Raw genomic sequence first — 21,878 nt, forward strand, 5'->3', positions numbered from 1 at the left:
AAATATCGAAAGGCAAAGACTGTTATTTTGTTTTGTTAGATAAACAACCCCTTTGCAAATAGATTTAGGATTAACGGACCAAAAAATAGGCCTACTTTCATTAAGTTTCGATATGCTGCAAAATACTCCGTATATTTACGTGAGAAATAGTTTTATGATATGCTTTTGTCTTACGGTTTACGAAGTAATTGAATCAAAGCCCAAATTCGAAAGAAATGAATAACAGCACTCTTCAGTCAGTTGGTTTTCTACTTAGAGGTTTAATGTTGTCGGCACGATAATTTACCAGGCAGGGACAGAAATCTGGCAGACCAGTGTATTGTGAATACGTGACCCATCGTAAAGAAATGACACAATTGTTCATGATTAGTTGACCTTTAATGTCGTGGAAACTACATACTGTCATCATGGAACCTGTTGCGTATTTCATAATCTTAGAGGGTCATTCACAGCGATGAAAATCAGTGCCATTTTGACTTTGTAAGTGCTTTTGTGTTGGAATGTCCTCCTTTAATTCAAAAGGCATTTGAAAGCTACCCTTGTGACGTCGTCGCTTTCCAACAGAACCGAGAATGCCTGACCTTTTTAGATAAGGCTTTGTCTGTGGAACAAAGGGCTTTCTTATGTGTATGTTATTGTCCCCGAGCTCGAGTCAGTCTCTCATTGTAATAGGGCCTGGCTGTTGACTATGTATACAGCTCGGCAGCATTGATAACTCTTTTACAATCGCCTGACCCGGTTACAGTTTTTAGACAACACCAAGAGATAACCCACGAAACATAAGAGATGAATATACTCTGAGGGTACAAAACATTACGGACACCTTCCTAGTATTGAGTTGCTCTCAGAACAGCCTCAATTCTTCGGGGCATGGACTCTACAAGCGTGTCAACAAGCGTTCCACCGGGAAGCTGGCCCATGTGGACTCCAATGCTTCCCACAGGTGTGTCAAGTTGGCTGGATGTCCTTTGGGTGGTGGGGCATTCTTGATCCACGCGGGAAACTGTTGAGAGTGAAAAACCCAGCAGCGTTGCAGTTCATGACACAAACCGTGGTGCCTGGCATCTACTACCATACCCCGTTCAAAGGCACTTAAATATTTTATACCCTCTGAATGGCACACATACGTCACACAAAAATAAAACCCTTCTTTAACCTGTCTCCTCCTCTTCATCTACACTGATTGAAGTGGATTTAACAAGTGACATCAATAAGGGATCATAGCTTTCACCTGGATTCACCCGGTCAGTCTATTTAATGGATAGAGCAGGTGTTCCTAATGGTTTGTACACTCTGTGTATGACGTCAGTGTTCATAATCTAGTTGTGTGTGTGTGTGTGACAGTGTTTAAGTTTCCTAGCCCCGGCAGGGAGGCTGGAGGCTGAGTGGCTAAGCAGCATGTCAGCATGTCAGAGCCCTTGTAGCTGGAGCTTCTCTTGACCCCGTAACACTCACCTCTGTTACACCCCTGCTAAATATTCACCATGCGTCCTCCTCTCCTCTCAGGGCAGCAGGGCTCAGTGTCTAGTGTTACACAAGTGTTACACACACTCACCTTTACCAGCCTGTACAAGGAGAGGAGGCACAGGCTACTAACCTCACTAGGCTACATCGTTCCATCAGGCCCTGAGAACCACCCAAGGAAACCCCTCTCACCCCCACAACCGAGAAACAGAGAAACAGAAAGTGACCGGACCAGTCCGAACCCACCTCCCCTCTGTATGTGCTGTGAGTGTTCCACAGGCAGGGTCATTCTCAACTAAGGTGCACTCGTACGCTGTTTCTCGGCTAGCTAAGCACAGCTGGATGGAAGTGTGCCAAGCCTGGCCCCGCCTCCTTCTCCACCCCTCACAACGCTCCGTCTCCTGGCAACATCTGCTCCAGAGACCTCACACATTTGGTTTACAGAGGTGACAGAAGTACAGTAAACAGTCATTCAAAAACCCTTCAGGAAACATTCTCCAAAACTTCACAGTGTGTTTCCTGTAATCAAGTACAGGTGACGGCAGTGCTGTTAGATATGGAGGTCATGGTAGACGCAGGTAACAGGAGATACTCTCACTGCGTGAATATGTAGAGTGCATGGATAATAGTCACGTCGACCTACCCCATATAAAATAGTAGAAAGTCTTCCTTAATAAAGCCCACTATCCTCTCCCTTCATCCACTCCTGATCTCCTTATAGAGGGGTCTTCCGTGGTTGAATTGCAAGGAACATATTCTCCACAGTTATTTGGGGTGGGGTGGCAAAAATGTAATTCAGAACTGGCACAATGTGATTATCTGAAGTGGATTTGCATTAGGTTTCCATGCAAATAGAGCATAAATCATTAATATCGAAATTCTCGCCTGAATTGGGGCTGTCGAGCACATGGGCTGGGCTCGACGGAGAGCTGCACGTCGTAAGTGGCTCTCTCTTCATTAGCATGCCCAGAGCTAGGGGTGGGTCCTTCACACGCACCCCCCCCCCCCCCCACACACACACACGCACACCCACACACACGTCTCTAAATATATGGATTGCGAATCAACAGTGATCATTCCATTCCATCCTGCTATCTCATTTGAGAGAGGTTTCCAGTTGGTATAGTGTGTAATACAGAGTGTCGTGTTAAGGTTGCTATTGGTCCGCTGTGTTGTTGAGGTCAGCCAATGTGGATGTGTTTCACACAGTCAATAGCCACCTGTGATAGAGGCCTATCTATAGTCAAGACGTGAATAGGCCTGTGCTGTTGCATTACTTAAACAGTACAACATTGAACATTTATACAACAGACTACACATTGTTACAGTGCGCACCTTTCTGTAACACTCCCATGGTCGCTCGTTGGTTGAGATTGGCAGTCTGAAGAGGCAGCATTGCTGAACGCGTGGGTTGGGAAAGGGCCTGGGTGGGCGCGCTCAGGTGTTGCTGGGAAAATAGCATAACTCAAAGTGAAGCACCTCTCGCAGCAGAAGGAGGGCGATGGAGACAGAGTGATGGATAGAGATCGAAAGCTACGCTCACGTCACTTATAGGTGTATCTCCAGCTTTCTGTGCACAAGGACACTCTGCGTGTGCCCTGTAGTGGCTGGGCTGCTGACTGTCATTGTGGTTGTTTGTTTTGTCGTTGATGATGATTGTTGGATGAATTGTTATCATGATTCGCCTGCTTTAGGAAAGTGAAAAATTGCTTGTTTGGACAAGTATGAACCAACAACTCAGTGTCACAGCAATGGGATCTAGAAACCTCCCACTACCGCGCCCAGCCATTAGATTGTCCTCTGTCCTTTTCTATTGCTAAGCTTTAGAGTGAGACTCAGCGTAGCTAACAGACTGTGTCATGGAGGGTCACAGCACGGTCATTCAGTGGTGCTGGGCCACCCATGTTATGATGTCCCTTGGGGCAAGGTCACCTGTCACTACCTCAAACGCTGATGTTTACTGCTAAGAGTGTGGTAAAAATCAGAGTCGTCAGCCTCAGCACCCTCACCCGACTTTCGCCACTTAGCCCAGACATTCCAGGGGCATAGAGGGCACTGGTGTTTTCAGCTCAGTGACACGGTCAGGGAGAGCACTGGCGAGAGTGTTAAATGAAGCCGGTCTATCGGTGTTAATGCTACAGCGCTTGACGTGGATCCAAGGCAAATGAATCTACCGACGCTAGAATGGTAAGGCTCTGGGGGTATGTCTATGGCCAGCATCTTTGGGGAGAAAAGCAGACCGATGATGGGTGTAGGGGTGCAGGGAAGGATGGGTAGGGGTGATGGGGGGGGGGGGTGTATGTCCCCCGCCCTGTGATAATAGTTCATAAGGGCACAACACCCCCTGGTGGAATTGCAGAGGAAAAAGAGGGAGAGACGGGGAGAGAGAGTGGAAAGAATGAAAGAGGGACACCGAGAGGTATTTTCGAGTGAGCGAAGGAAATGGATCATTGTCTATTTCAATATTTCTGCTGCGAAGACGTGCGAATCCACCACATGGCCCTTTGGGTTGATCAATTTGAGAACCCTCAAATGCAGGCGCAGTTTGTTCTCGATGCGCAGTGCACACGTGTCTCGTGCCAGGCTCGCAACTCGGGAAGTTCAGGAGGAGGAGGAGGAGGAGGAGGAGGAGGGAAAGAGAGAGAGAGCGAGAGAAAGAAGAAGAAGAAGAAACAACGAACACAGACACAGATTGGCTGTGTCAGGAACACAAACTATGTAGAAAATGTAAATGTATTCAAGCCTTCTCTGATATTTTTAGCCCTGAGTACAGCCTCATCTGACAGCGTCGGTCTGCTATCCTATGCTCGCGGGAGGTTTTTTGTTTCTCGTGGGGGGGGGGGGTTGTAGGGTTGGTTGACTACTTAGTTCTAGCAGTGTTCATGTCACTGGTGGCCAATTACCTCTGTCAAGAGGGAGAGATTTGGCCCTCCCTGTGTGGGACTTGAACCCGCAATCATGGAGGTCAGACGCAGGGTTGTGCTACTCCAGGGCCTGTCAGCCCCCCCCCCCCCCCCCCCCCCCCCCCACACTACTGAACAGTGCCTGTTTCAAGCTCAGACCAGAGTAGTAAAAGGATCATATGGGTGGGTCCCTCTGAACAGGTTATTTAAAGTTATTATGATCATTAAGAACATAAGGTGCCTTTCCTTGACTGGAGGATGTCACTGATGTACAGGATCAGAGCTGGTATTACAGCTCCGTTACTTTCTCTGTTCGAGAAGAAGGCAGGGCTTTGCAGTTCAAACACTTCCTCTCATACTGTGACTCATACAGTGTCTCTCTCTCTCTCTCTCTCTCTCTCTCTCTCTCTTTATTTCTCTCTCTCTCTCTTGATTTCTCTCTCTATCGTGCACACAAGCACACACACACATACGTAATCATTCATTAGGATACAGTAGTAAAATGCAGTCTCTGAAACACACACACACACACACACACACACACACACACACACACACACACACACACACACAGATTAAAGCCTGTGTTCTTTACAGCTTTTTCAATTTGCTGCTCAGTAATTACCAAAGCCACCTAATTCATGGACCCATGGACTATTATAGGAAAACAGAGTGAGCGACAGTGATACCAGCATTCCCAGTCAGACTCTAAAGATATTTATATATTTTCTGTGTTTTATTCCTTCCCTAACTGTGTAACCCTCTTAATACACTGTGATAGGATGAAACCTGGTAATTGCCAATAATACTGTCCTCATCAGGTGGCTAATTATCATTAATTTGGTCTTTGTTAGTCTGTTAGTGTACAAACACAGCCACACAGCTCTGACAAGTAGGGAGGGCTGGGTACAAACACAGCCACACAGCTCTGACAAGTAGGGAGGGCTGGGTATAAACACAGCCACACAGCTCTGACAAGTAGGGAGGGCTAGGTACAAACACAGCCACACAGCTCTGACAAGTAGGGAGGGCTGGGTGCAAACACAGCCACACAGCTCTGACAAGTAGGGAGGGCTGGGTACAAACACAGCCACACAGCTCTGACAAGTAGGGAGGGCTGGGTACAAACACAGCCACACAGCTCTGACAAGTAGGGAGGGCTGGGTACAAACACAGCCACACAGCTCTGACAAGTAGGGTGGCTGGGTACAAACACAGCCACACAGCTCTGACAAGTAGGGAGGGCTGGGCACGAACACAGCCACACAGCTCTGACAAGTAGGGAGGTCTGGGTACGAACACAGCCACACAGCTCTGACAAGTAGGGAGGGCCGGGTTAGCTTAGTGCACTAAGACACCTGTGTGTGTGCTAACAACCATGAGAGGCTGTCTCACACGGGTGATGTGTGCTGAGATTAGTGAGATTGTGTTGAACACTAATGACATGCACTAATGTCAATGAGAATCTGTCTCAAATTGATGATCCCTTCTAAAAGTAGTTGACTAACTACACAGCTGGGAGCAAGGCACTACCTTCCCTGCATGGGTCAAACCAACAGGTCCCTGACCATCTTCACTGCTCCCCCGTACAAAACGCTGGTGAGATCAGCCTTCTGTGGATCGTTCCCAAACCCATGGAGTCTTTAGTTGATAACATCGCTGGAGGGGAAAGTTCTCCCGTGATTAAGCTGTCTGGAGGATGTCTGTTTCTCTGAGTTTCTTCGGCGACAGACAGTGTTGGCGATACTCCTTTTTGTGCATTGTGCAGTGTGAGATGACGAGCTGACGGGTGAAGCAGAGGTGCTATTTCACACGTGCAATATTACCATTTTGACTTGCACCGAGGTGAATTATCACCTTGTCACTCACCAGTGCAAATACTAGTTTCATAGAGCTATTAATTGTAATAGCTGTTGTCAACCCCTCTGGATGATACCTGTTGCTCTCCCTCTGTAGCCGTGGGATCTCTAAAAATACCATCCCCCCCCTCCCTGCTAATTTCCCAGATATCAACTCTTCTGTGCTGAGAAGCTTTTGAAAGTCTTCATATTCTCTCCTTCTCTTTCCAGCTCTTTATACCTTGATGATGTTGGCCTCATAATTTCCTGAAAGTACAGTGAGCGAAGTATCAAGTTCACCTCGGACGGGAGAATGAATATCGGGTGCTAACAACTGCGTGACAATTATTCCAGGCTGGGATCGTGGGAGTTGCAGAAAGTCGCTGTTCCCATTCATACGGTAATGGATGCGCGCGCGTGTCTCTGTATGTGCGCTGTGTGCATTACATTCGATATAACAAAACATTAAACAATGGGTTGTAAATTGGCCTTCCAACCCAATATGCCTCATTTGATATGATTTTTGCTTTCCATCTTGTTATTTTGGTGTTTGTTTTTCTCACTCCTGTAGACTTTTGTTCAAATTTGAGATATTCCTCTTAGCGCCGGGGGTTCTCTTCCCAAGGCGCCCTTAGATGTAAGGAGTCAGCCTCGGAGGGGTTTGTGCTGATAAAGTAACTCCTCCTGCGAGAGCGCAGGTACACCACGCATGCAACGCGAACACAGCGAGCGTACTTACACCGCCAGCCGACACATAATGAGAGAATGCACAGGAACTTCAAGGACAACAGAGGGAAAGAAAGGGAGAAACGGGCACAACGAGGGGGGGGGGGGGAGTAACTATGTCACCTTTTATTCGCTCTGTTATTTCAACATCAATGGTACCATAGCGTGATGCTAATAAAAACACACACAATAACACAAGTATAGACAGGTGAGCAACAGTGGTGTTTTGAAAAGGATACTGTCGCAATTAAGGACAAGTAACGAGCATTATTTCCCGGCTCGTTGTCTGGTGCAGGATGAACCAGACAACTAAGCCATGTTTGATTTAAACATCCAAAAAATAAGTTACACGAAGAAGGGAAAACGTTATTGCCTAACGAAATAAGCCCAGCACATTATAACATTAGCTGTTAAAAAATGCACTTAATTCGTCTGTCGAGACGGAAATAAACAGCACCCGCTTCTGCATTGTTTCATGCAAATCCCATAGACTGGATTTAAAATGGTGCATTGTTTGTTTTTTTGTTTTTTTAAATATGGGGGAGTTGGACTAGTTGTCGCTCTAATTACAGTCATTTAATCAGGATTACAAAGGTTACCTGGATGAGGATATGAGGGAGGCACTGCAAGGACATCTTTACCAAAGATACAGGCATGTTATGTGTGTGTTCTTTAATTCTGCTTCACGCCTGCACTTTTTGATGATCATTTCATCTCTGAAAACAATGACATTCTCCACAGACTGAGTAAACAGAGACTTCTATTGTTTTCCCCTCTCTCTCTCTCGTTCTCTCTCTCTCTCTCTCTGGCTCTCTCTCTCTCTCTCTCTCGTTCTCTCTCCCTCTCTCTCTCTCTCTGTCTCTCTCTCTGGCTCTCTCTCTCTCTCTCTCTGGCTCTCTCTCTCTGTCTCTCTCTCTCGTTCTCTCTCTCTCTCTCTGTCTCTCTCTCTCTCTCTCTCTCTCGTTCTCTGTCTCTCTCTCTCTCTTTCTCTCTATCTGGCTCTCTCTCTGTCTCTCTCTCTCTCTCGTTCTCTCTCTCTCTCTCTCTCTCTCTCTCTCTGGCTCTCTCTTGATTTATATTCTCTCTCCCTGAGCCTTGTTAAATAGGAGCCAAATAGATTCCATTTTAATCTGATTAATATCTTAGTTGATCACATATAACCTAATTTTCATTCAGTGCTGCCCTTGTCCACAGAGTCATACACAAAATGACCTTTGAGTCGCCACGGCTACCATAAAGCACAATAAGCGCCATTGTACTGTCAAAAAAGCTGAAGATGTTTTACATCATTACAAGAATTTAATGTTCCCATCTTTTCAAATGCGATGCTTTCCACAAAAGGCCACCCTCCAATTGAGGGGCCATTAGGCCTGGACTCGAGTTTCCTGGGGCTAGGAGATGGGAACAACTTTTCTCCTGCATTCACAGTAATATGAATCGTCCTTTTAAAACAGATATGGTTACATATTAGTTTTGAAAGGTACAGTAACTGCTCAGCTTAAGCTGTCTCCAACAGTGGGGCTTTTGTTTCCTGACAAACCTAATAACTGTCCCTTGATCCCATTTCTCTCTCTCTCTCTCTCTCTCTCTCTCTCCCTCTCTTCCTCTCTTTCTCTCTCTCGCTCTCATACATATAGGCACACAGAGACACACACACTCATGCAAGTTTGAATGAATCAGAAAGTTTACAGGGTTCAATTTGTTGGTTGAGAATTTATAGAAGAAGCTGTAGGACGGAATAGTTTGTAAACGTATCGCCTGTTTCTCGCTTGATGTTTTTAGGGACTGAAAGAAAGTTGTTTTGACATCATCTGGATAAATCTGCATTTGATTTGCTGATATGAGTAGCTATCCCAAGGAAACCTTGTGAGATTTAATTATTCCCAGAAATGAGAAACATAAAGAAAAGACAAACACAAATACAAACACAGTCTCTATCTCCCTTTCTTTCTCTCTCTCTCTCTCTCTCTCTCTCTCTCTCTCTCTCTCTCTCTCCCTTTCTTTCTCTCTCTCTCTCTCCCTTTCTTTCTCTCTCTCTCTCTCTCTCTATCTCTCTCTCTCCCTTTCTTTCTCTCTCTCTCTCTCTCTCTCTCTCTCTCTCTCTCTCCCTTTCTTTCTCTCTCTCTCTCTCTCTCTCTCTCTCTCTCTCTCTCTCTCTCTCTATCTCCCTTTCTTTCTCTCTCTCTCTCTCTCTCTCTCTCTCTCTCTCTCTCTCTCTCTCTCTCTCCCTTTCTTTCTCTCTCTCTCTCTCTCTCTATCTCTCTCTCTCCCTTTCTTTCTCTCTCTCTCTCTCTCTCTCTGTTTTACACAAACGCACACGCGCCTGCACGCACACACACAAATAAGAATACAATAATTATGAAGTGGGCTGAGGTCTACATACACCCATATGCTCCATCATTGAAGCAGCTTGTTGCACTGTAGTGCGCCTGTAGTACTGTAGTAGCCTGCATGTTGTAAATAATAATTAGAATAATAACAATATACCACAATACATACATCTGTGTTTATACGTACAGTCTTTCATACGATTCAGCCACAAAGCTCAAAAATAAACTCGATTTGATGAGATTGAATGTAGTATTTTGTCACCATCAGAAGCTTGTACGGTTGTGTAGTTGTTTGTTCTGGGCGGTGGCCTTCTAGCTGAGGATGAATTCTAGGTGCATGATCCATGAAATTCGTATGATTCATGAAATTCATGAATCGTGGAATTGGTATAAAATCAGGCCCAGCATGCACCAGTTTCCAGAAATTGTCTGAACTTGATCGTTTTATTGCAGGGAAAAAGGGTGGAGGGACGAAGCTGTGGATTAACACCATGCTTTAAGACACATCGTTTGTGAATGCGAAACCTCATCCCGGCTCATTCTGGGAAGCTTCTCTTATTAACCACTTTATATATCGCCCTTTGTGTCCTATTTTCCTACCAACTTTAAGGACGCGCTTTTGACGAGCTCCCGCGTCACTAGTTTTGCCAGTTATACACACACTTTCTTTAAGCTTTTAAACACAGAACAATGGCAAAAGCGCAAAGCTGTGCACGTTAATGCTTTTTGTAAATGGACAAAAAAGAAAGCGAAGAAGAAAAGAGATAAGCGGAGCTTGTCTGTACTGCCCTCCCTTCCTCATCCCTCCATCTCTCTTCCCCTCTAAAAAAAAAAAAAAAGCCAACCAAATCTCCCTCTCCATCGTCAAATCCAGGCTGATCTGTAATGCCTCCGACGCTAACAGACAAACATCATATTCCGACTTCAGCCTCTAATTGACTGAACAAGGATCGGTCACACTTATAAGTAGCGTTCCATAATGGATTTCCATGTTTGTGCGGTTTTAACTGGCTGTGCAAATGGAAGGCAAAATGTGTCTTTATTACCAGAAAACAACAGCGCTCCTTTTCGGTAAAGATGGTATCGGCACCTCTCTGTTTGTTGCAAGGTCAACGAAGGCTGACAGATGACAAACGATCTCAAGATGGCCGCATCATCTGTCCTGTTATTTTTTTAAATTTTTTAATTAAAGAAAGAATACAAGTTGAACGCCACATCTTTTTTTTTTCCTTTTCTTTTAAAAAACATTTCTCTTGTCATGTAAAATGGGGGGACAGACTAAAATAGGCACCTGATTTTTCATGGCATTGCGTGTTGTCATCTCTCCTCCAAGGCCTGGGAGAAAAACGGACGGAATTTTCAAAATCTGCACTTCTCATATTTGTGTATCACGAGGACTTGGCAAGAGGAAGGGATTCAGTATTATAGACAAGCTGGTCATCAGATGGGAGTTGGGTTTGATGTCTCTGTCTTTTCCCTCTCCCTCCTCCTCTCATTTGCTTCCTGTCCAAGATGTGTCTCATTTTTCCTACTGGACAGCTACAACAGAATGCCCAAGAACTCTGTGTCCTTGAGGACAGAACAACTTTTCATTTTAATAATTTGATCGATTTTTTTTGGTTTGTCTTCCTCTACGTTGTTGTTGTTTTCTTTTTTGCCTTGTCTGCCTCATTATTTGCAAAAAATAAGTGAGAAAAAAATTCTGCTAAACTTCAACAGTGACGGCCACTTTGACAAAACACTAAGTTCATTTTTTAATTACCTGACTTTCTAATGTTGTTGTCATCTCCGAGACAATAGCCCTTTTCTCTGATGTCTTTATTATGTTCTCATTTGGATGGCTACACTCTGCAGGCAGTCCATGCATACTGCATCCCCCCCCTCTCCTCCCCGTCACATCCTCCCACTGTACACTACCTCCCGTCCCTCCCCACACCCCCATACCTTGTTTTTAGGATGTTTAATTGCATTAAGAGACGTATTGAGAGAACTAGACGAAGTGTCATCGCTTTTTAAAACACAATTAGGTAACACCTCGTCAGGGCTTCTGTCTGGCGTTGTTGACAGGCCCGTGAACAATCGTGGCGACATCGCCTTGCTTCTCCTGACATCGTGCTCGTCAACGAGAGTGACAGCCGTTTCATGGAGAGAACCCTGCCGATCCCTGCCATGTCCCAAGCTCGTCAGCCTATAATTTAAGCAAATCAATAAGCTGCAAGGTGTGGCGTGCAGGACGTAGGCAGACGAGGAGTAGTGGATTTCACTAGCGCTAATGAATCTGTTTCATGATCAACACTGTTCCCCCCCCCCCTCCTCTTCCTCCTCTTCATCTGACAAAATGAAAAGCCTGCTCGTTAATTTGAAAAACAACACTCAGCAACTTTATCAAAAGTAGAGGAACACGGAGCAGTTGGGCAGCAGGCACGAGTTTGTTTTGTCTTTCTCTTCTTTTCACGTCTCTCTCTCTCTCTCTCTCTCTCTCTCTCTCTCTCTCTCTCTCTCGCTCTCTCTCGCTCTCTTTTGTTGTTGTTGAAAGTGCAGCGCAGCATACCTGAGGTTTTAGACATGGATTCTATGTTCCAGACTGTTAGCTCGATACCATCATCACTGTCTCATCAGACGGTTTGATGGAAATGCGCGTGATGATGATGATGATGACGATGATGGTAATGATCATGATGACGATGAGACAGTGCAGACCCAGTGTTTTCTGGCTGCCCATCTGCCTGATTAAAAAGCTCATCCTTATCATAAGGATTCACTTTTAACTGAAGTCTGAATGCGAGAGAGATTTCCCAAAATATAGACTCCAAACAATGTGGGGGAACTGCTATAATGTGGTTAGCGCTACACAATCGTGTCTAAATCACGCTCTGGATTCATTCAAATATGTCCTCATTAATGTCGTCACTTCCGTACTGGGCAGAGTTGGATTCACTGTTACAATTAAATGAATTGAACAAGGGCCATTGGCTTTGGCTGAATGCAGAGGTAGCAGTATTGGATATTACACCAAGGAGCTGACTCAGGAAGACAAAGTATACGAGGGGCAAAAGTAATGATCATATACAAATATCCATATGAGAGTGAGTCAATGTTTAAGAAGATGTATGGCTATTGATGTGTAAATAACAGTAGAGTCATGAAAAAAATATTTTCTCACTTTGTGTCTGTAAAATAAACAGTCCATCGAATACACTGGGAGAGGCACCACAATCGAGCTCAGGGTAAAACAGGACCTATTTGTATGCCTTGTGAACAAAACCTTGAATAAATATATCATCAGGTGGCAGTAAAGCAGTATCTGGCATGGCCTTCCTTCTCGAGGAAAATAACATTTGACAGTGCAACTCCCTGATGAAAAAATTGTAAAAAGTTCTGACTTCAAAAGTGTTTACTCCTCATGTTTTTTAATTTGTCTGGGCATATGCAATATATTTGCATTTCAAATACCTGTATTGGAAGCAGGTGGTTTAAATGCCAAGAAGCGAATTGATGACAATCAACCATGAACATCAGGGGAACTCTTTTTGCGGGCTGACATTAAAACTAAACGAACAGCAGCTAAATAAACACATACAAAAATAACTCCAGCCTCCACCCTACCTCATTCTCTCTCTCTATCTCTCTCTCTCTCTTTCTCTCTCTCTCTCTCTCTCTCTCTCTCTCTCTCTCTCTCTCTCTCTCTCTGTCTCTCTCTCTCTCTCTCTAGCTCTCTCTCTCTAGCTCTCTCTCTAGCTCTCTCTCTGTCTCTCTCTCTCTCTAGCTCTCTCTCTCTCTAGCTCTCTCTCTAGCTCTCTCTCTTTCTCTCTCTCTCTCTCTCTCTCTCTCTCTCTCTCTCTCTCTGTTCTCTCTCTCTCTCTCTCTCTAGCTCTCTCTCTGCTCTAGCTCTCTCTCTCTTCTTTCTCTCTCTCTCCTCTCTCTCTGTCTCTCTCTCTGTCTCTCTCTCTCTCTCTCTCTCTTTCTCTCTCTCTCTCTCTCTTTCTCTCTCTCTCTCTCTCTCTCTCTCGCTCTCGCTCTCTCTCTCTCTCCACCCTCTCCTCTTTCGCTCTTATTTTAATATTCCTGTACATTTGAATAGTGCATGTAGAGCAGGACACACAGCCGTGTGTTTAAACAGACTGTGGCTCGGTGGTTTAAAAAAGAAAAAGTCGAAAATAAAGTGGGTTTGGGCTGGGATGAATACATTCAGTGCCAAACAGAGCCAAACCCTCTCCCCTCTCCCCATCCCCCCCACCCCTCTCTCTTTTCCTCACGTCCATATTCATTTCTGGAATTTACAGTAAATCCAATAGCTGTCAATCATGAATTAAAACTCCCAATTTTTTACAACGTTAGGAAACAGCTGCTTCAACATTTACAGCAAGACCACTCTATAATATTAAAGGCATGTCACCGCCACGGCAAGGTCCTACATCGGCAACCATCTGCGTTCTATTAAAACATTACACCAGAAACTCTGCTATTTCCCTGCTTTTAGATACACACGGGAAGGCAGAATTGACAGTAAAACCTTGACGGGATTTGTTTTTACTCACACCCGCTCCAAGATGTAAAAAAAAACGAAACCAAAAAAATGTTTATAAAAATCAGCTAGCTAAAAGAAGGACATGTTAAGTGGCCCAGAACGTATGCTGATGGATCTCAACAAGACTAGAGTCTCTTTAATGACTTTTGTTCCCGACATTCAGATTGGATTTGATTTCCTTCTTTCCCATCGTTTTCTGATGTGGTCACACGGGGGTGTGGAGTCACAGAGGACTCTGAAGTGATGCGGTGACATTTGAGGCCGTGGCGCCCTGTAAAGACGGAGAGAACATAGAGTGCGTGGCTTCCGAAAGAGCTGCTGAACTATTCCGTTACAGTCGAGTGGGGGAGAATTATGGTCGGTGTCAAAGGTAAACAATTACAACATGGTGAGTCACTTTTTGGAGTAAGCGCAAAGGGAGATCATTTCTCCATCTTAATAGGTCATTTCCGTTTGTCTTCTGACTGCTATTTCACATGTTGCCTTAATCAGGGTGGTCCTTTTAAAACGAGGGCAGAGGGAGAAAAACACGTAAGTGTTTTTTCAGGCAACATTTTGCTCAAATAAAATGATGTACGGATTGGATTTTGAAGACTTCCTTGTACTTTTCTCTTCCTCTCCTAGTCTGTCTTCTCAGCGAAGCTGTTGTCCACTTCGGCACATTGTTTTAGTCCCTGTTTTCCAAATGACGGTGTCGGTTGGATCTGCTGAAAGATGTTCCTTCCATCAGGGGGTTGTGATGTCATTGACAGTGTGTGATTCATTAGGATATCAGTGTACTGCGAGTGACAGAAAGACTCTGATTAACAAGCTCTCTGTTTTTTCTCTCTCTCTCTCTCTGTGTCTCTCTCTCTCTCTCTCTCTCTCTCTCTCTCTCTCTCTCTCTCTCTCTCTCTCTCTCTCTCTCTCTCTCTCTCTTTTTTTTATTTTTAAATTGAGAACCCCCGTTGCTCCAAACGACATTTCTCTCTCCCCTTCTCCGTGTCTCTCCCTCCCTCTTTTCCTCCTCTCGTCCTGTCGAAGATGACGGGAGTCACAGGTGTGTGGCAATAATTACACATACACTCTGAAAAATAATGTCATTTCCCCCCATTTAATAAGTTCCCCTGTAAAATGCGAGGGGAACGCATGAGGAGGGGAAGCTTAAATCTTATCTGATACACCCTCCCTAACTTAATCATCTGGCTCTTAAGAGCAGGGCTCGGGCAGCTGAGGCTCCGTAATATGCATGCAATATGTGTGTAAAATGATATGCTTTAATTTTGAGCCCACTTTAAGCAGCAACAAAACCTTGTTTCTAAGGGAGACATTTACAATAGGGGGTGAAAAAAGCTGTTAACTATTTAATTCCTGCCGTGACAAAGGACATCTGTTTTGTCTCACAGTTGTGCCGTATATTTCATATTTAGGTGAGCATTTCCTCATGGTCATGTCTGTGTTCTATGATTTGGTGTACATCACTGTACACTATTCTACGTTTGATTCGAATAATGTACCTCTTAGAAAAAGCCACTGCAGTCGGTATAGGCTTGATGTAGAATCATTACATGATTATAATCAACGCAGTTATGATTATGGGTTTATTGTGATTTAAATGTGTTTGAAAGATAGGGTACGGCTCTACAGGGTTGAGCAGTGGTGTCTTGGAGCAGCACCATCTAGTGTGTCAACAACAGGTGCTACCAGAGACCGAGAGTGAGTGAGTGAGTGAGTGAGTGAGTGAGTGAGTGAGAGAGAGAGAGAGAGAGAGAGAGAGAGTAGATGGGAGGCAGTAGGGGCTTTGGGGGAGAGAAGGGGCGGGGGGGGTAAACTTCAAAAAGCCTCTGACTCAAGCTGCCGCTGGCCCTGACCACTCCACAGATGCTTTTGTTCATCTCTCTCGTTCTCTTCTCCCCCCTCCTCTCTTCCCTGTGTCTTTGGTGATACACTGGGAGCGAGGATATCAAAGTAGAGCTGTCTGTTAAGACTTCAAACCAGGCCCGTCCGTCAACCCCAATCATATCTGCGCCCGAAACGGAAGACTCCGACTCGAGTGGAATATTTGATCTGTCCTCTTCAGGAGGATCAACAGTCAGAAATGCCAGTGAGAGTTTAAGAGGGGGGAGGATGCGGGCGCTGGGGGTGTGGGGGGGGGGGGGGGGGGGGGGGGCAGCCATGACAACACTCCACTTGACTTCAGAAAGGCCAGTCTGTGGACATAAAAGTCAGACATGTTCTCCTCAATACCGAAGATATATATTTAAAGGTCTGACACATGTAGCTTGTAGGGTACGAGGCCCAGCAAAACCTTTTCCTTTTAGCATCTAAAGTCAGAGCCTGTTGAGAAGGGTCCTCGTTCTAAGTGTCATGCTTTTTCTCATTAAACGCAAAGCTAAATCCATATCTCTCTCTCTTTCTCTACCTCTCCCCCTCCCGCTCTCTTTCTCTATCTTCATCTGCATCTCTATCTGGATCTCAATATCCCTATCTCTTATCTATCTGCCGTGCCTATCTTTCTTTCAGTCTATCTATCATCCAGTTATTTATAGACATTGATATGTGTTTCCAGGAGGGCGGTATAGTTAGCTCTTAAATCCCCTGTCTGTGAGATCAGACTACATAATTACCTATCGCATTAAGCCTTTTTATATCCAGGAGACTTAGGCCTCGCTCTTGCTCACATAGGACAGCGCTGTAGCAGCTGGTGGCATTAGTGGTACAGAGTAGGCCCAGGGGCGGCATGGCTTGACGGGGACTAACAGACAGTGGTGCCCCCCTGGGGCCTCACTATCCCACAATCTGTAGGAGGTGGTCCTGATCGATACTGACGTAGGTGGAGCTTTTTTTGGGGGGGGGGGGGGCATCTTGTTTGGTTGGATTCGGTCCCCAACGACCGTGTCGATCCATTGAGACGGACTCCTGTCTTCATGATGTGCCCTCACCACCGGTCAATCAGTCGGCATCGTCCTTCCAAGACGAAGCACAACCAGGCCACATCCGTCTCCTCATAACCCTATCCCCGGCCCTCACGGCTGTCGCGGATACACCCCTCCAATCCTCTTGTGGGCACGTGTCATGCTGCAAGAACAGACGCAAGGGGCTTATATCTTTCCTATGACTAGTCAGTCGATTATACATTAAGCCCTGGTGAACGCGGCGTTAGTGTATCCAGTAGCTTTCCATGTGTTCCAGGAAGAGACAGATTACATGCACACGCAGTGGTCTGACGGTGGTCAATGCTCATCACGCCACACTATATATACTGTAAGTCCCTCTCTCCTCATCCCTAATGATATGACGTAATTAGAGCAACTGATTTATATGGTAATCGGAGGCATGGCAACTCACAGAGCTGCTTATGAGCACACCGTCACCCTTCACCCGCGCAGGCCACCGTGTACCGGTGTCAGCAGCACACCGTCACCCTTCACCCGCGCAGGCCACCGTGTACCGGTGTCAGCAGCACACCGTCACTCTTCACCCGCGCAGGCCACCGTGTACCGGTGTCAGCAGCACACCGTCACTCTTCACCCGCGCAGGCCACCGTGTACCGGTGTCAGCAGCACACCGTCACCCTTCACCCGCGCAAGCCACCGTGTACCGGTGTCAGCAGCACACCGTCACCCTTCACCCGCGCAGGCCACCGTGTACCGGTGTCAGCAGCACACCGTCACTCTTCACCCGCGCAGGCCACCGTGTACCGGTGTCAGCAGCACACCGTCACCCTTCACCCGCGCAGGCCACCGTGTACCGGTGTCAGCAGCACACCGTCACCCTTCACCCGCGCAGGCCACCGTGTACCGGTGTCAGCATTACACCATCGCCGTGTTACTACAGGTCCAGTCGCGGTGGTCTTTCAGCGGTTCTCATGACAAGCCCCGTAAAGGGACTGTAAAGTCAATGCAGTTGTTTCAGAGGAGGCCTGAAATAATGCGATTATATATGACCACAGCCTTGGATAGGGGAAGACATATACACACGTACACTCACATATAATCCAGACACACGTAGCATCAGCTTGACCACATTGTTCTCTAACAGGACCAGTTATTCACGTGCACAAAGGGAAGGGAATCTCAAAATATAGACATTTTTAGCCCCTACAGTTTCTTTTTTCTTTCTCCACTCTGCAACTCGTCAATTACGGAGACAAGAAGGAGTGGATTTGGGGATGTTGCTGTTTAAGGGTGGGAGGTTGTAGGGGCGCGGATGCGGTCGAAAATTGATCTGCATCTGCTGCTGCGCCCCATGAAAGTGAAGAATATACTGAATCTGATTTCCTGACGTGCTCCGGCGTGCGCCAGCCCCTTAGGAACTGTCTCCAGGGATTGTTATTATTAAGAAGGAAGGTATATTCGGTCTGTATGTGTGGATAGATGTTCACGTGTTTGGGGTCATTGTATTATCGTTCAACGGGAACAAACAATCAAATGAATATGTTTCAATAGCACACAGATTTGGTGAGGGGGCGGGCGCGGGGAGTCGGGGAGGGGGGGGGGGGGGGGGGCTCATTTTAGTAACAGATGTCCACACAGTGGCTGGTAGGACAGCACTTCACCATCGACACGTGTTAAGTGACAGTGACGGACAGCAGGCAGTCTATTTAATAATTCAATATATTTTAATATTTTTCTCTCTCTCTCTCTGTCTGTTTTTACACTGACGGCAAAATCCAATTCCGCGTCAAGGTTATGATTTACAAAAATCTGCATTAAATATGCCATCTTTGGGAGGGAAAATACTGACATAGATTGTGGCTTTTGTTTGTCTGTTAATTTCTTTAGTATGCGTGTCTATATGTTGATCCTGTATCTCGGTTGAGTAATTAACATGGTGAAACTGTACCATACCACTTATATATACCAATGGATTTTCAGGCCCGTGCCACCACGTTCCCAAGTGTTTTTCTATCAGTAATTTTTTTTGGGGGGGGGGGGGGGGGGCTGTAATCAGATGACTAAAAAGGCAAAAGACAAGATGGTAGAGTAGACACAGATCTTCACATTTCCCCAGCACAACGATTCGGGTAACTGAGCCTCAACTGACCAGAAATGATTTGCCTCTGTCTGTTAGACACGTAATGGAGTCATTTAACTAGTCAAATTAGGAGCTGCAGAGATGCCGCATGCTTCATTACTGGGTTCCAATGGGCACCATTTTATATTTACGTCAGGAATCATTTCAGGGCAAATTAATGCTTTTATTGTCTTTGCGAAAATACACCCAGATGCACCCAGGCTCGCCACATCTAAAAGATCAGCGCCACCTAGAGGTCAGAGAGGGAACTCCAACCCAGCAGAGTGGTTAGGTGAGGTGGGTGTCATGTTTAGATGACAGTCCGTCAGTCCATTCTTAGATCCAAACTCTAAATCAGAAGCATGTGATAGAGGATGTAGGATGTGTCCACCAGCGTGGGAGATCAAACTCTGAGTCTGTGAGCGACAGAGGGCTCTGGCACCTGTCAGCAGGAGTCTTTGACACGTCTTGTCTACAGACAAGAAGCAGGCTCCGTCCAGAACACAGTCTAACCACGTTTTGGGTTTCTACACTATTTGTATTGGGAATGTGGTGAAGGTTACCACACGATCAGTTCTTTCCATCCAAATCATTATTTAATTCAACTCTGGATTTGATTAAATCCTCAGAGAAGTTTTTGAGTTCTTTAACACGTACAGGATGCACCTCAGTTGATAGACTGTTGTGGTGTTCCAGCAGTGAGTTCTACCAGTGTCCATTGAGAGAAATTAGATGTGGAAGTACATGAGGAAGCTGTCGGTTGCTGATTTATATGTCCTGTTGAAATCCCATTAAGAGAAATCACAAAAACAATCTACATGTCTTTAATAAGATTTTTAAATGTGTTTTTATTTCCATCAAACTCAGTTTAAACGTCTACTTGTTTCCTCATATAAGCGCTCTCTTGGCCCATTGTTCTCTACCGCTTGCATTTATGTTATGATAGATTGGAGCCGTATTGTATTATGATGATTGACAGGCAAGGATGTTTGTGTGTGTGTTTGTGTTTGTATGTCGTTTTGACTATACACACACCGCCCTAGCCCCCCCCCCCCCCCCCCCCTTCCAGACCCTGCTGTGTGCTTGACATTCTGTCGATATCGTTACACCCAAAAGCTGGACTGTTTGATCCTGTGTTTGACTGGCACGCTTTGAGCTAGAGAGGCTGTGTTTGCTCACTGCCACAGAGCCATGTTTCTCTCGCCACTGTTTAACGGCGTCCACCCGACCACCCAAAGTTCACTCCTGTCTCTCTGCGATAACCCACAGTCCAACCAGACAGTCGGGCCTGCTCAGTTTCATACGTTGATATAAAAGCGTCAGATCTCTGCTAAACAGATAAGAGAACATGATGTGATACTGGGGGTAACCTAAACTTAGAGTTACTCCATGGATTCACTGATCTCTCTACGGGTCCCGATTCCCGTCAGTCGAACAGTCACCCCCTCGTCTCTTTATCTCCTTTGTCCGCAAAGAAAGGAGAAGAGACACATTCTCCAATCTTCTGTTGCAGTATTGTTTTTATGCTGGCTGTTCTATATTGATCCTGAGTGTGGCTGGTTATCTTTGCATGGTGGGCAGTTATGGATGAATACACAAAGCCTTTCATTTGGACAAGGGATCATTGTGCCGTCATCCTCCCACGCCTGGAGAGAAGCGAGAAGGGGGTGAACGGCATCCATCGAGGTGCCTTCCCGTCGTCCGAGGGCACCACGTTAGTATGAAAGAAATATCGGAGCATAGTTGCTTGAATACAGCACTTAAAATGCCTATACTGGACCTTGATCTCAACATATTTGGTACATTCATTATGGGATGGATATGATCAGGTTTTTTGCTGGTACAGTTCAGCTGGTAGGGTTAGTTCAACAGTGTGTTTCTGGCGGTCACTCCCATAGTTCCAGAAGGTGCTCCGCAGGACTTCACCAGGCTCAGAATTCCGGGAGAACTGCCTAGGGGTTCCGTTTGACCTCGTGGGTTAAAAGGAAGCAGCATGAGATTAAGAGAGAGAGAGAGAGAGAGAAAAAGAGAGAGATACAGACAGAGGGAGAACCATAGAGAGAGCGGAGAGGCAGAGAAATCAGGGAGAGAGGGCTTGTGATCAAGAGAGTAAGGGGAGGGGGGTTTTAACGTCCTCCGCTCTGACAGTTGTGTGGAGTGACATCTTGAGGGTTCCTGTCCCATCCACTTCAGGCCACTCATAGGCTGGCCTGTACAGCCCACTGTTTCCCACAGCCCCCTGCACCAGAGGCTCATAATTACTCTTAAGAAGGTAATAGTGTAAAATGAATGCAGTGCTCTCTCCCCGAGGTGAACAAAGGAGCCTTATTATACAACCTCGTCAGCTCTCCTGTGTGTCTCAGCGCTGTACAATCACTGTTTTCAGCAGGATAACCAGCATGTGGTAAACGGAGAGAGAGAGATAGAGAGAAAACGACAAAAGGAAAAGTGGTTGTCTCAGCCATCAAACGGCAGTCTCTAAGTGTAACTTCTGCTCTTAATTTGTTCCAAAAAAAAAAGATGTCTTCTCTGTTCTCAGTTCTTAGCAGTTTGTTTAATTTATTTGAGGTGTAGAAACACACAACACACACACGCAGGCGGGCGCACACACAGACTCGCCGCTAAGTCGAGAGACGTCTTCTTATTGGGGAATCTTTCAATAAATCAATGTGACTTTAAACACATTTCCCCCGTGACATCACTGAACTGATAAGACCTGAACTAATCTCTGTTGAGGCTGTCGGAGTGCTTTGAACAAAATCTAGTTTGCATCTCTCAGCAAGGTTATTTGTCAATGACTTATAATCCCAGGTACATTTCCCGGGTTTTATATTAGAAACGGGTAAATGGTTCTCATGTCTGATGTTTCTCAGCCTTGGGAAAAGAGAGAGAAGGCTAAGGAACAAAAAGGAATGTTATGGATTTCGCTGTCAAAACAATGAGAGGAGTGAGTGATCAAAATAGGATGGTTTCTGTATTACCTTTAGACTTGTTTCTGCATTACCATCCTGGAAATGAGTCAACTACTGGTAATGTTGATCATATTTTATAGTAATGAAATGTTCACCTTAGAAACTAAGGAACACATTTTTTT

At 45.6% G+C, this 21,878-nt stretch overlaps 1 protein-coding gene across 4 annotated transcripts in view; it reads left to right on the top strand.

The window, feature by feature from the left end:
* The window catches only part of LOC109895286 (zinc finger protein 536), a 203,887-nt gene that overhangs the window by 137,779 nt on the left and 44,230 nt on the right, over positions 1–21,878 (top strand). The gene's annotated exons all lie outside the window — the stretch shown is intronic.

Source organism: Oncorhynchus kisutch, linkage group LG8, assembly GCF_002021735.2.
Source record: "Oncorhynchus kisutch isolate 150728-3 linkage group LG8, Okis_V2, whole genome shotgun sequence".
NCBI classification, from domain to species: domain Eukaryota; kingdom Metazoa; phylum Chordata; class Actinopteri; order Salmoniformes; family Salmonidae; genus Oncorhynchus; species Oncorhynchus kisutch.